Here is a 10,725-nt window from a genome sequence, read left to right on the forward strand (position 1 = left end):
CTGTCCGTTTCCCCCACCCACAGGAATCTAAACTCCCTGACAACAGGGATTTGGTCAGTGTTGTATCCCTAATTCCTAGACTAGTACCTGGCATGCAGGGCAGGGTGCTTGTTCAGTATTGGCTGAGTGACAAAATAAATGAATGGATAGTTGCAAATAACCATGTGTTCAAGCCAAATGCTGGCAGGGCTAGTGAGGTCTGTTAGACACCCCAGGTTCGCATCTTAAAGATAATTAGAAAGCTTTAAATAAATCACAGACTTCCTGTTTAGAAGCGAGGTTGGCAGAGCTGCTCTTAAACAAAGCTGTGAGGTCATGCCATGGTAGTTTGTCTTCATCCCTGCTGCCCGCTTTGAGACCTTGTCTCTCTTCACAACCCCACACTTTTTTTTTTTTTTTTGGGCCATGTGGCTTGCGGGATCTTAGTTTCCTAACCAGGGATCGAACCTGTGCCCCCTGCAAAGGAGGGCGGAGTCCTAACCACTAGACAGACAGGGAAGTTCCCACACCCCCTTTTCTGACTTCTTACTACCCAAGTGCCAGGGATCTTATTTTAAGGGGGAGGATGTGACCTCCCTCCAATGTCTTACTCAGCTTTGATTTCCGCCCCTCCTTTTCTCCCCTCCACCCCTGCTGTCCTGCTGTCCTTTAATATTTCTCCTTCAACCTTTCTCCTCTCCTTTCCTCCCATTTTCTTTCTTCCCTGTCCTTTCTACCTCCTCCCTCCCCTTCTCTCTACCCTCCACTCTTCTCTGTCTTTCCTCCTTTCCCCTCTCCCTCCTTCCCTCATTCAGTCTTTCCTCCCTCCCACCTCCCTCCCTTTGTCTGAGCACCTACTAGGCTTATAAGGTGGTGCTTCATTCTCTGTGTGAGAGACATCTGGCCCCTTGAGTTCTAACAATTTATGTGGGGAGATAAGATATTTAATAACAATTCAAAGCAGGGCCAAAGACACACCAGAGGACTTTGGGGGAACAGATAACTTCAGGAAGGAGAAAGGCTTCCTAGAAGAGATGGACCCTGCTTAGAGAACAAGCATGTGAGCGGGTCTGTGAGTATGGTAGGGCCATCATTTGGGGTGGCTGATATCATGACATCATGAGCAAAATTTGCAAAAAGGATAAAAGAAAGGGAGAAGCTTGGAATTTTGAGAAGACCATTGGCTACAGCTAGCATTTCTTATTTGCGCTTATAGGAAAAAGGAGGCTAGATTAATGAAGGTCTCTCAGAATTATATTTCTTTTCTATCCTAACATTGTTTCTTTACCTCTACAGAGCAACCTAAATTTATATACATATGTTTTAAGAAAGCAGTTACTAACTGATCTGAGTGACCTTGTTCACTGGCGTATTCCCAGCCCTCAGCTGCCAAGAGGTATTTGTTGAAATGGATGGAATCAAATTTCTGTATGACTGGGGGAAGGGAGAGTAACTATATTCCAGGCTTGGGAAGGCTCTAAATCAACACCATCATTGCTTCTGGGTGTTAGGGATGCCTGCCTAGCATCCTTCCACCTTCTCCTTGAAGCTAGATGATTTAAAATAATGAGGTCATACATTTCCTCAGCAGCTTCTTGGGCTTCCTATTGTCCTATCCCGATTAGTTGCTTCAAATTATCCAGTAGCAAGAATGTTTTCATTCTAATCCATATCTGTTCCCATCAGCCCAGCCTAATTCCATTTCCCTTTGGTTTCGGGCTTTGTTAATGGACATGATAATTCTGAATTCTTTCCCAAGCTTGTTAATTGATGAATACAGTTGTTATTCATCAACAGGGACTTAGAGATTTGGGTTGTTTTTTGTTTAATAATTTGTCTTATTGAAAAAGTCTTCCCAGTGTTAGTGCCTCTAGAGGTTAAGATCCCCCTGAAGTACAAAGCCACCGCTGGCACATAGGAGGTGGTGAAGTGCATGCTTGCTACCTGAAGAAAGGTAAGGATGGTCACACAGAGAGCCGCCTGTCTGGAAAGTGTCTGGGATGTTTCAAGCAATAACCTCCTGGGAGAGGAGCCCAGGGGGCTTACAGAATCCTCGGCAGAGATTTTGCTATTGCCATAAAGGAGGTATTGGCCATGCAAGGAAAGTCCCAGGGAGGGAAGTGTACTGAATAAAGCAGTAATGTGTGGAGAGGTAAGACTGTAGACCCAGAAGTAAAAGAGCTGGGTTTCTGTCACTGAAGCTTAAGATGCAGTGAACTGACTGATACAAAAGCAAACTTGGGTGCAGAAGACAAATGGTTAATGTGATTGATGAGATCACAGTCGCTTGTTATCTGGAACCAGGTGCAGAGGGCCCTGTTTGAGCTTCCAGTCCATGTGGACATGAAGAGGTCTGGGCTCTCCAGGGCTCCCTACTCATTGGTCTGTCCTCTTAGACATGCCTGGTGGGTGACTCAAGCCAGACCTGCACAGAAGGGTTTTTGTCTTCAATTTGAGCTAAGAGTTGGGAGGTCTGCTCCATTCTCTAGGAAAGTTTCCCAGAGCCCTGTATCTGGAGAGCAATTTGGCATCTCTTTGACCATTAATAAAAATTGTTTCTTTTTTTTTTCAGTTTTGTTGAGATATGGTTGACATACAGCACTGTATAAGTTTAAGGTGTACCACATGATGACGATATATATATATATATATATATATATATATATATATGTCACTATATATATATTATATATATATTTATTATATATGTCAATATATATAGTGACATATATATATTTCACTGTATATATGTGTGTTTATATATATACACCGTGAAACGATTACCACAATAAGTTGTCAACATCCATCATCTCATAGATCCAAAAAGAAAAAGAAAACGATTTGTTCCTTGTGAAGAGAACTTTTAGGATCTACTCTTTTAGCAATTTTCAAATATACAGCAGTATTAGCAGTCATCCTGTTGTACATGTCTTGATTCCCATTCAACTACTGCTACCTGTATTGATTAATATGAAGCTAGAAACTCAAAGTAGGTTTGGCCTGGAGGACTTGCGAATAAACCCAAAGACTAGCATTCAGAGAGCAGAGTATCCCCTGAGGAGAGATTTTACACGCTGAAGCCATTCAAGTAAGACATTAGAGGCACAGCACATCCTTTCCTCCTAGAAAAGGAGAGCCAGGAGAGAACAGGGATTCGGAGAATGTGGCACATGTGAGACAAACTTCAAGGACCTCACAGTTTTGTCCAAGACCAGCTCTGCTTATCTATTTCTAAGCATCAAGTTTGTGCTTTGTTTAAAGAATCCTACATTTTCTTAAGCTAGGAACTTTGCAATAGTGAGTGAGAAATGAAGAAAGACACATTGATTGAGCCAGAGAGATAACAGGAATTTCCTCAGGATGGACAATATCTTAGCAGCTAGGCTAGACTGATATAAAAAAAGAAAGAAAAAAAGAAAGAAAATATCCATAGCTAATAGTTCCTTACAATGGAACTAGGAAAAAGGAGGACATTCTAATTGTTACTAGTTCAGAGATGGAGATACACCCAGACAGATACACCAGAAGAAAAAGTAATACTACTAATAAACATATTTTTAGCACTTATGTGTGTCAGGCATTATTCTAAGATTTTTGGGGTTTTTTTAATTGATATATAGTTGATTTACAATAAGATATTAATTTCAGGTGTACAACAGTGGTTCAAAAATCTTATCGATTGTACTCCACTGAAAGTTATTATAAAATATTGGCTATATTCCCTGTTAACTGTTCTAAGTATTAATGCATTTAATCCCGCCCCTACAAGCCTATGAGGTAGGTGTTAGTATTATCTCCATTTTATAGGTGAGAAAACTGAGGCATAGAGAGATTAAGCAATTTATCTAAGGTCACAAAGCTAGTAAATAGTTGTAGTATAATGGGGATGTATATCTGGCCTCTGTCCCTGGTTCCTGACAGAGCTCCGAAAACCCTTGTAACTTCCTATGTGATAAGAGTGATAGGAGTATCTTTAGTCTGTGGGCCTCTTGATATCTTCAGGATGGGGGCTGGTCAGAGAACGATCAAGCCTTGTTGAGAAACTTGAAGCTTTCAGTCCCACCTCCCAAACTCCATGTAGGAGGAAAGGCTGGAGATTGAGAAAATCACCAAACGGCCAACGATTTAATCAATTGCATGCATGAAATGATACTGCCATAAACACCTCCAAGCCACGGCACCCACATGCTGGGAGGGTAGGACACCCCAACTCCATGGAGAGAGAGGATTCTGCACTCAGGACCCTTTCAGACCTTTTTGCCTATGTACCTCTTCGTCTGGATGATCATCTGTATATCCTTTATAATAAACCAGTAAGAATAAGCACATCAGCTTCCTGAGTTCTGTGAGTCGCTCTAGCAAATGATCAAATCTGAGATGGGGGTTGTGGGAACTCCCGATTTATAACTGGTCAGTCGGAAGGATGGGTGACCTGATACTTGCAGCTGGCATCTGAAGTGAGGGTAGTCTTGTGGGACTGAGCCCTTAAGCCTGTGTTGTTTGATGCTAAATCTGGGTAGTTGTTGTCAGAGTTGAATCGAATTGCAGGACACCTAGTTGGTGTTGGAATGTTGGAGAATTGGGGTTGGTATGAGATAAAAACCTCTCATGTAGTGTCAGAAAGAACTTGACAGTAGCAGAGCTGAGATTCAAGTCTATGTGGTCTGGCTTTTAAGATCTCAGTGAGCAAACTACATGTATCCCTCACATCAAAGGCTCCAGGAAAGATCCTCTGAATGCAGCAGATGGGGGGTGGGTAATGAAAGCAATTGGAGATGCTCCCATGGATGACTTTAAAGGTCTCACTAGGGGACTTCCCTGGAAGTCCAGTGGTTAAGATTCTGTGCTTCCACTGCAAGGGGCAGAGGTTCGATCCCTGGTCGGGGAGCTAAGATCCCGCATGCCATGTGGTGCAGCCAAAAAAATAAAGAAACAAACACATAAATAAATAAAATAAAGGTCTCACTAGATGATATAAGAAAATGTGGACAGGGCTTCCCTGGTGGTGCAGTGGTTAAGAGTCCACCTGCCAATGCAAGGGACACGGGTTCGTGCCCCGGTCCAGGAAGATCTCACACGCCGCGGAGTTGCTGGGCCTGTGAGCCATGGCCGCTGAGCCTGCACGTCCGGAGCCTGTGCTCCGCAGTGGGAGAGGCCACAACAGTGAGAGGCCTGCGTACAGCAAAAAAAAAAAAGAAAATGTGGACACATTTGAAGTGGAAAATCGAGAAGATCCTGGTAAAATGCTTCAAGAATTATTACTGAATTCCAGCACAGCAGTTATTGTGTAGAGGGACTCAGACATGTCCTGTGTCATGAAGCTGCTCTACGGAGATGGTGCTCTACGGGAGGACTGGGGAGGGCAGGAACACACCTGTTGGGAAAACAATACCTGAGTGGGTGATGGGAAGACACCTCTTGTGGAGCCTGACTCCACTTAAGGGATTAAAGCTAGCAGGACGTATCTGAACAATGGAAGCCTTAGACAGATCCAGAACATTGGAAACAATTTTCAAAATAGAGTTTAGAAAAGTGTGTTAGAAAAGTGTGTTAGAAGAACATATGTCTGGGACCAGCAACAAAGAGAGGGAGCTGTCCACAAGACAGAGAAGTGATGTGACTGGGGAAAGGGTGGGTTACACCATTTTCAACTTTGTTGGCTCTGCTTAAAAGGAGTTGGGGAACAATAGGAGAGAGAAACATAGGGCGAACATCAAAGAGATTGCAGAAAGGAATGTTTCTGCTGATACTGAAGCAGCACCAGACACTCAAGGCCTAGGACTCCAAGGCAGAAGGAAGGAGAGGCTTTGTGGGCAGAGGTGATAGAGGGACATCACCTCTGTTGCCGGCATTGTGCAATGTCAACCTAAGCTTGGGCTTAGCAACTGGACACCAACTCCAGTGGAGGCAAGAGTGGGTCACAAGCTGGAGAAGTTCGAGAAGGAAGAGAATTCACAGTGATACAGGATAAATGTATCTGGGATTAGGAACACGAGGCTTAAAGGGAAATGGAGATTGCGATTCATCTTAAATATGTAAACGGATACCAGGGGGGAAGAAGGGAGCCTCAAGTAGCCTGTGGTGGGAGGGGGCCCATTTTACATTTTTGAATTTTTCACAAAGACATGAATATTTTAAAGGTCATTCTCTGAGAGAGGAGGCAGAATGCATAGGTTGGATTGTTTGCCCCAGGATACAGGAAGAAGAGAGCAAAATTAACCTCTTGTTGGTGGATTTTCCTCAACACCGCAGTTGATACTAGTCAACTGGCATTGTAAAGACTAAAGTAAAGATTTCCTTTTTACTTTTTTATGTGTTTTCTGTCTTTCCTGCGCCCTCCCTGTATTATCGAATCTCTGATCCGGTCATTCATCAGCAATAGTCATGTGGTACCAGGATCTGGGTTCTGGGAACTTAATTTTGCTCTAGTAGTCTGGGCTTTGCTTGTGTTTTCTAAATTCTCTGAGAGGAAGCTGATCCTGGGATGGGGTTCATATGCTTCCTGAGTGACGTTTTAGGAAAAGTGGGGTACCAGAGAAATTCAAGTCTGGATTGATGAACTTTGGAGGAACTGAAACAGCTACCCCCATTCCAGTAGAAGGGACCTCTGCTGCTGCTGTAGAAGGCTTTTAAGATCTCAGTGAGCAAACTACATGTATCCCTCACATCAAAGGCTCCAGCAAAGATCCTCTGAATGCAGCAGATGGGGGGTGGTAGCAGGAAGAAGGCCTTGACTCTGGCGATGGAGTGCGCTTTCTGGCTGACAATGAATGAGCACAGTAGGAGATCAGGAAAGGCAGAGCTGTAGACTAGCATTCCTTAGAACTTTTAGGTTATGAGAGAGGGAGAATTTATTTTAAACTTTAATTTCTCTCTGGATATATATTAATGGGAGATTTATATTCACATGTACTGTAGCACTTGGTGCCTTTTATGCTGTCCAGAGGTGCTCACTGTCAATGCTGATGAGCTATACCCTGGACAGTACGGCTGGTTATCATGGGAGAGAGGGAATTTGGGCTTGGAGTGTCACCTGGACATAATGAATGGACCCTATGATCTATCCAGAGGAATCCAGAAGCGTGAGCTAAGCTCTTTTGCATGGATCCCAGGTGGATAACAAGGACAAACGTGGCCCTTTACCACTCCTCTTTCCGATCCACACACTGCCCAGGGTGGCCTCGAAAGCCTGCCCAAGGCTACAAGCCATAGACTGTGTCTCACTGTGTCTGACTGACCCAGACAGTAAATCCATCGCTCTCTTTATTTGTACACTGTCGGAGCTTTTCTGCAAGGCGTGAGAGTAGAACCCCCAGAGCATAGCCTCAGTCCTCTCCCCGGGCCTCTGGTGCGGAGATCCAGGGTAGAACACCTTCCTAGGCTCACCCACTAAATGATTTCATACGACTGAACTCTTGCGCCATCCTCCATGCTGAATATTTCCAGAAAGGAGGTGATATTTTGGATAACAAAGGGTGGTCGAAACACTGGGATTTTACTTTTTGTTTTAAGTGGGGAAGGTTGTGATAGTCTATAAGGATAGGCAGGTAGAACTCTATGTCGGGGGAGGGGAGTGCTGAGCATATCCGATTTTGTGATTTGAAAGCTTTAGACCACTATGCTTTGAAGTGACTGCTGGCCACCAGACTTGACCCTTCTAGACATCAATAAACATGGGAATGACTTCCTGACGGAGGGAACAGTCTGCCTTGAGGGATGGCAGCTCTCCCCTCAATATGACCACAGGCTGAGTGCCCACTCATGAGTTTAGACAACAACAAAATTTGGAGACTGATGAGGGGGCAGTATGGGGTGGATCAGTTCTGGCCCCTGTTGTTATACCCCTTTCTGGATCCTCCCTACTGAAGAGTGGTAAAGCCAAGTCTGGGATGTTACTGGAACTGTTTTAACTGGGGGAGTGTCCAGTGCAGTGAAACTGCCATGTGGGCTTGTTTTTTCCCTCACTAATCCTTTTGATCACTAGGTGTGATACAGATGGCCAACTACTCAAGGAGTTACTGTGTGCTGTTATTGCCAGGAAGTAGCCGCCTAGCCAGGGACCACTCTTCCATCCTCCTGCCCTACCCCCCAACCCTCACATTTAGGAATACGAATATAAGGGAGGTCTTGGTTAAGGCTTTCAAGAAATGGTGAGCCTTCTACACACTCTCTCCCTCCTGCAGGCCAGATGTGGAGGACTACAAATTCCTGCAGGGTGAAGGAGCTTGATGCCTGAATCACTGCATGGAGACAAGGTATCCTGACCAGGAATGTTTGCCGGAGGCTATTACCATTATAAGTGAGAAATAGACTCGTACTGCATTTGAGGCACTATACATTTTGCTCTATTTGTTACAACAGTTTAGTACCACTGTAAGTAATAAACTAAGTGGCTGAGTTAGGTCCACAATTTTCCAGGCAATGGAAAAAGGAAGTGGTCTGAAACTGCCTTGCATACCCAAACTCCCATAAATGTGCTCCTTTGTTCAGATTTGAAGAGGGAAGGCAAGACCTCCATCTTGGCTCCTGGCAGTGCTCTCCAAATCAATATTGGCAAGATAGCCTTATACTTTTGAGTCCATTGGACCCTTAGCTAGTCCCTTAATAAAAATAATAATTTGATCCCTGATGACTCTCCATTCCTTTGATCATGATCATTAGAATCATGATAGAGATGAAAGGGTGAGTGACTGGTGTTTTCAGTACAGACCTGTGTCACTGGGGCTCTGGGCAAAGCCTCCTGAGAGCTAAGGTGTGAGAATGAGAAAATGATGCATGTGATGCCCCTAGAGGAACAATATGCAGAATGGCAGACAAGCAGCTCCATCCCACTCCATGCGTGGGAGATGGTGTTAAGGGCTGGGATGCAGAATTAGCTGTTGAAGGCTGAAGTGGTTGTCCAGCCAGAACACTCTGAGACATCAAACTCTGTAACAGACCACAACCCCAAAGGTCGGGGCTCAGTGTGGGTACAGACAAACCACTGGGAGAGATACACGGGATGGAAGACATAACACACGGTAGGCGTGTACATCTAGTGGAGTGGCATCTAGCTAGCATACTTCTGAGAGCCTACAACTGGGTAGTGTTTCTAACCTAGATTCCTTCCCCTGAAGCATCTCTTGGCTACCACAATTTTCCTTATGACCAGATCACAGCAGACAAAGAGAAGGAAAGGAGAACCACTGGGCAAACAGCTGTGACTCAGAAACTTAGAATTTATTCTGGAACATCACCCTGATATTTTAACTGGTGCTTGGTGGATGGGAGCTAATCACAGACAAGCAGACAAGATGGGGTGCTCTGCCTTCCTATAGCACAGCTAATATTTGCACATAAAAGATCCTTCTTTCGGGCTTCCCTGGTGGCACAGTGGTTGAGCGCCCACCTGCCGATGCAGGGGACACGGGTTCGTGCCCCGGTCCAGGAAGATCCCACATGCCGCGGAGCGGCTGGGCCCGTGAGCCATGACCGCTGAGCCTGCGCTTCCGGAGCCTGTGCTCCGCAACGGGAGAGGCCACAACGGTGAGAGGCCCGCGTACCGCAATAAAAAAAAAAAAAAAAAGATCCTTCTTTCCCTCTCTCCCTCCCTCCCTTCCTTCTTACTTCGGGGTAAGTGACGCAAGGTCATTTGCCCCACTGTCAATGTAGACTTTAAAATGATGAGGGTCACAGTTTAAAGCCACACTAACCCACGTCTTACTTTGGGGAAAGACAAGTTTCCAGCAGGTATAAATTTACACAAAATACAAGTATGCTTTTTTGCAACAAAAGAAACTATTTATTTGGAATATGCATTACCAGTACAAATTAGGAGACTGTAAAACCTACACCGTGTTAGTATCATTAGAGAACACAAAATTTCAGTTGGAATCAAAAGGGACAGAAGCCTGTGCTCTCACAGAAGCAGGAAAGCTTAAACTTTCAAAACCAAAACAGAGCAGAGCTTTGCAGGTTTATACTCTGAATAATAAGAACAGGGGAGGGGGAGCGGGAGAATAAAACCAAAAACCAAAGGAAAGCACTTCAAAATAATTGAAAACGCCAAAGGAAAGAAAAGAAGTAAAAAGAGAGAAAAGGGGGAAAACATTGGATGCTTTATTAATTTTAACAAAAGGAAAAAATAGTTTACAAAAAAAATAAAAGATTCCAGAAAGCTTTGAGCTAGGGATTGAAACCAGAAAGGTGATGTGAAAAGCTTGTCATTATTTTGTTATGACTTAAAAACAAGAGTGCAAGCGTTTGGGTAGAAACACTTCCTAAAGTGTTCTTAACTCTTCTTGCTTGGGTTCTGGCTGCTTTCTGAATGCTTAATCATTTGTTGAATGAAAAACATTTAAATTAAGGTTCCTCCAGATAATATTGCTTTCTTTTCTCCCCTAACTTAACAAAAACATTCCAAATCAAGCCAGTTTGACAATTTACTTTAATCAGCTGCCTAACCTAAGAGGTTAATATGAGGCACACTGCCAATGAATCAGGTGTAACTGCTCAGCACTGTAACAATAGCACTGAGTCTGGCTCAAAAGATCAGGAGGCCAAATAAATGACTCTAGGACGGCTTCCTGGTCTAGTCTACTCAGCCAATGGTGCACGTCCCACCAGGATCTCCTGTGGGATTCTACTGGAAGAAAAAAAATCCTCTCTAGCTGGAAAGAGTCGTGGAACGTTGTTATTAATCAGGAAGAAAGAAAAGAAAGCATTTTATTGCGTCATTCACGATCAACCAAGGCGAAAACCTTTCCC

This window comes from Lipotes vexillifer, unplaced genomic scaffold (genome assembly GCF_000442215.2).
Source record: "Lipotes vexillifer unplaced genomic scaffold, Lipotes_vexillifer_v1.1 scaffold1048, whole genome shotgun sequence".
In the NCBI taxonomy this organism is placed as follows: Eukaryota; Metazoa; Chordata; class Mammalia; order Artiodactyla; family Lipotidae; genus Lipotes; species Lipotes vexillifer.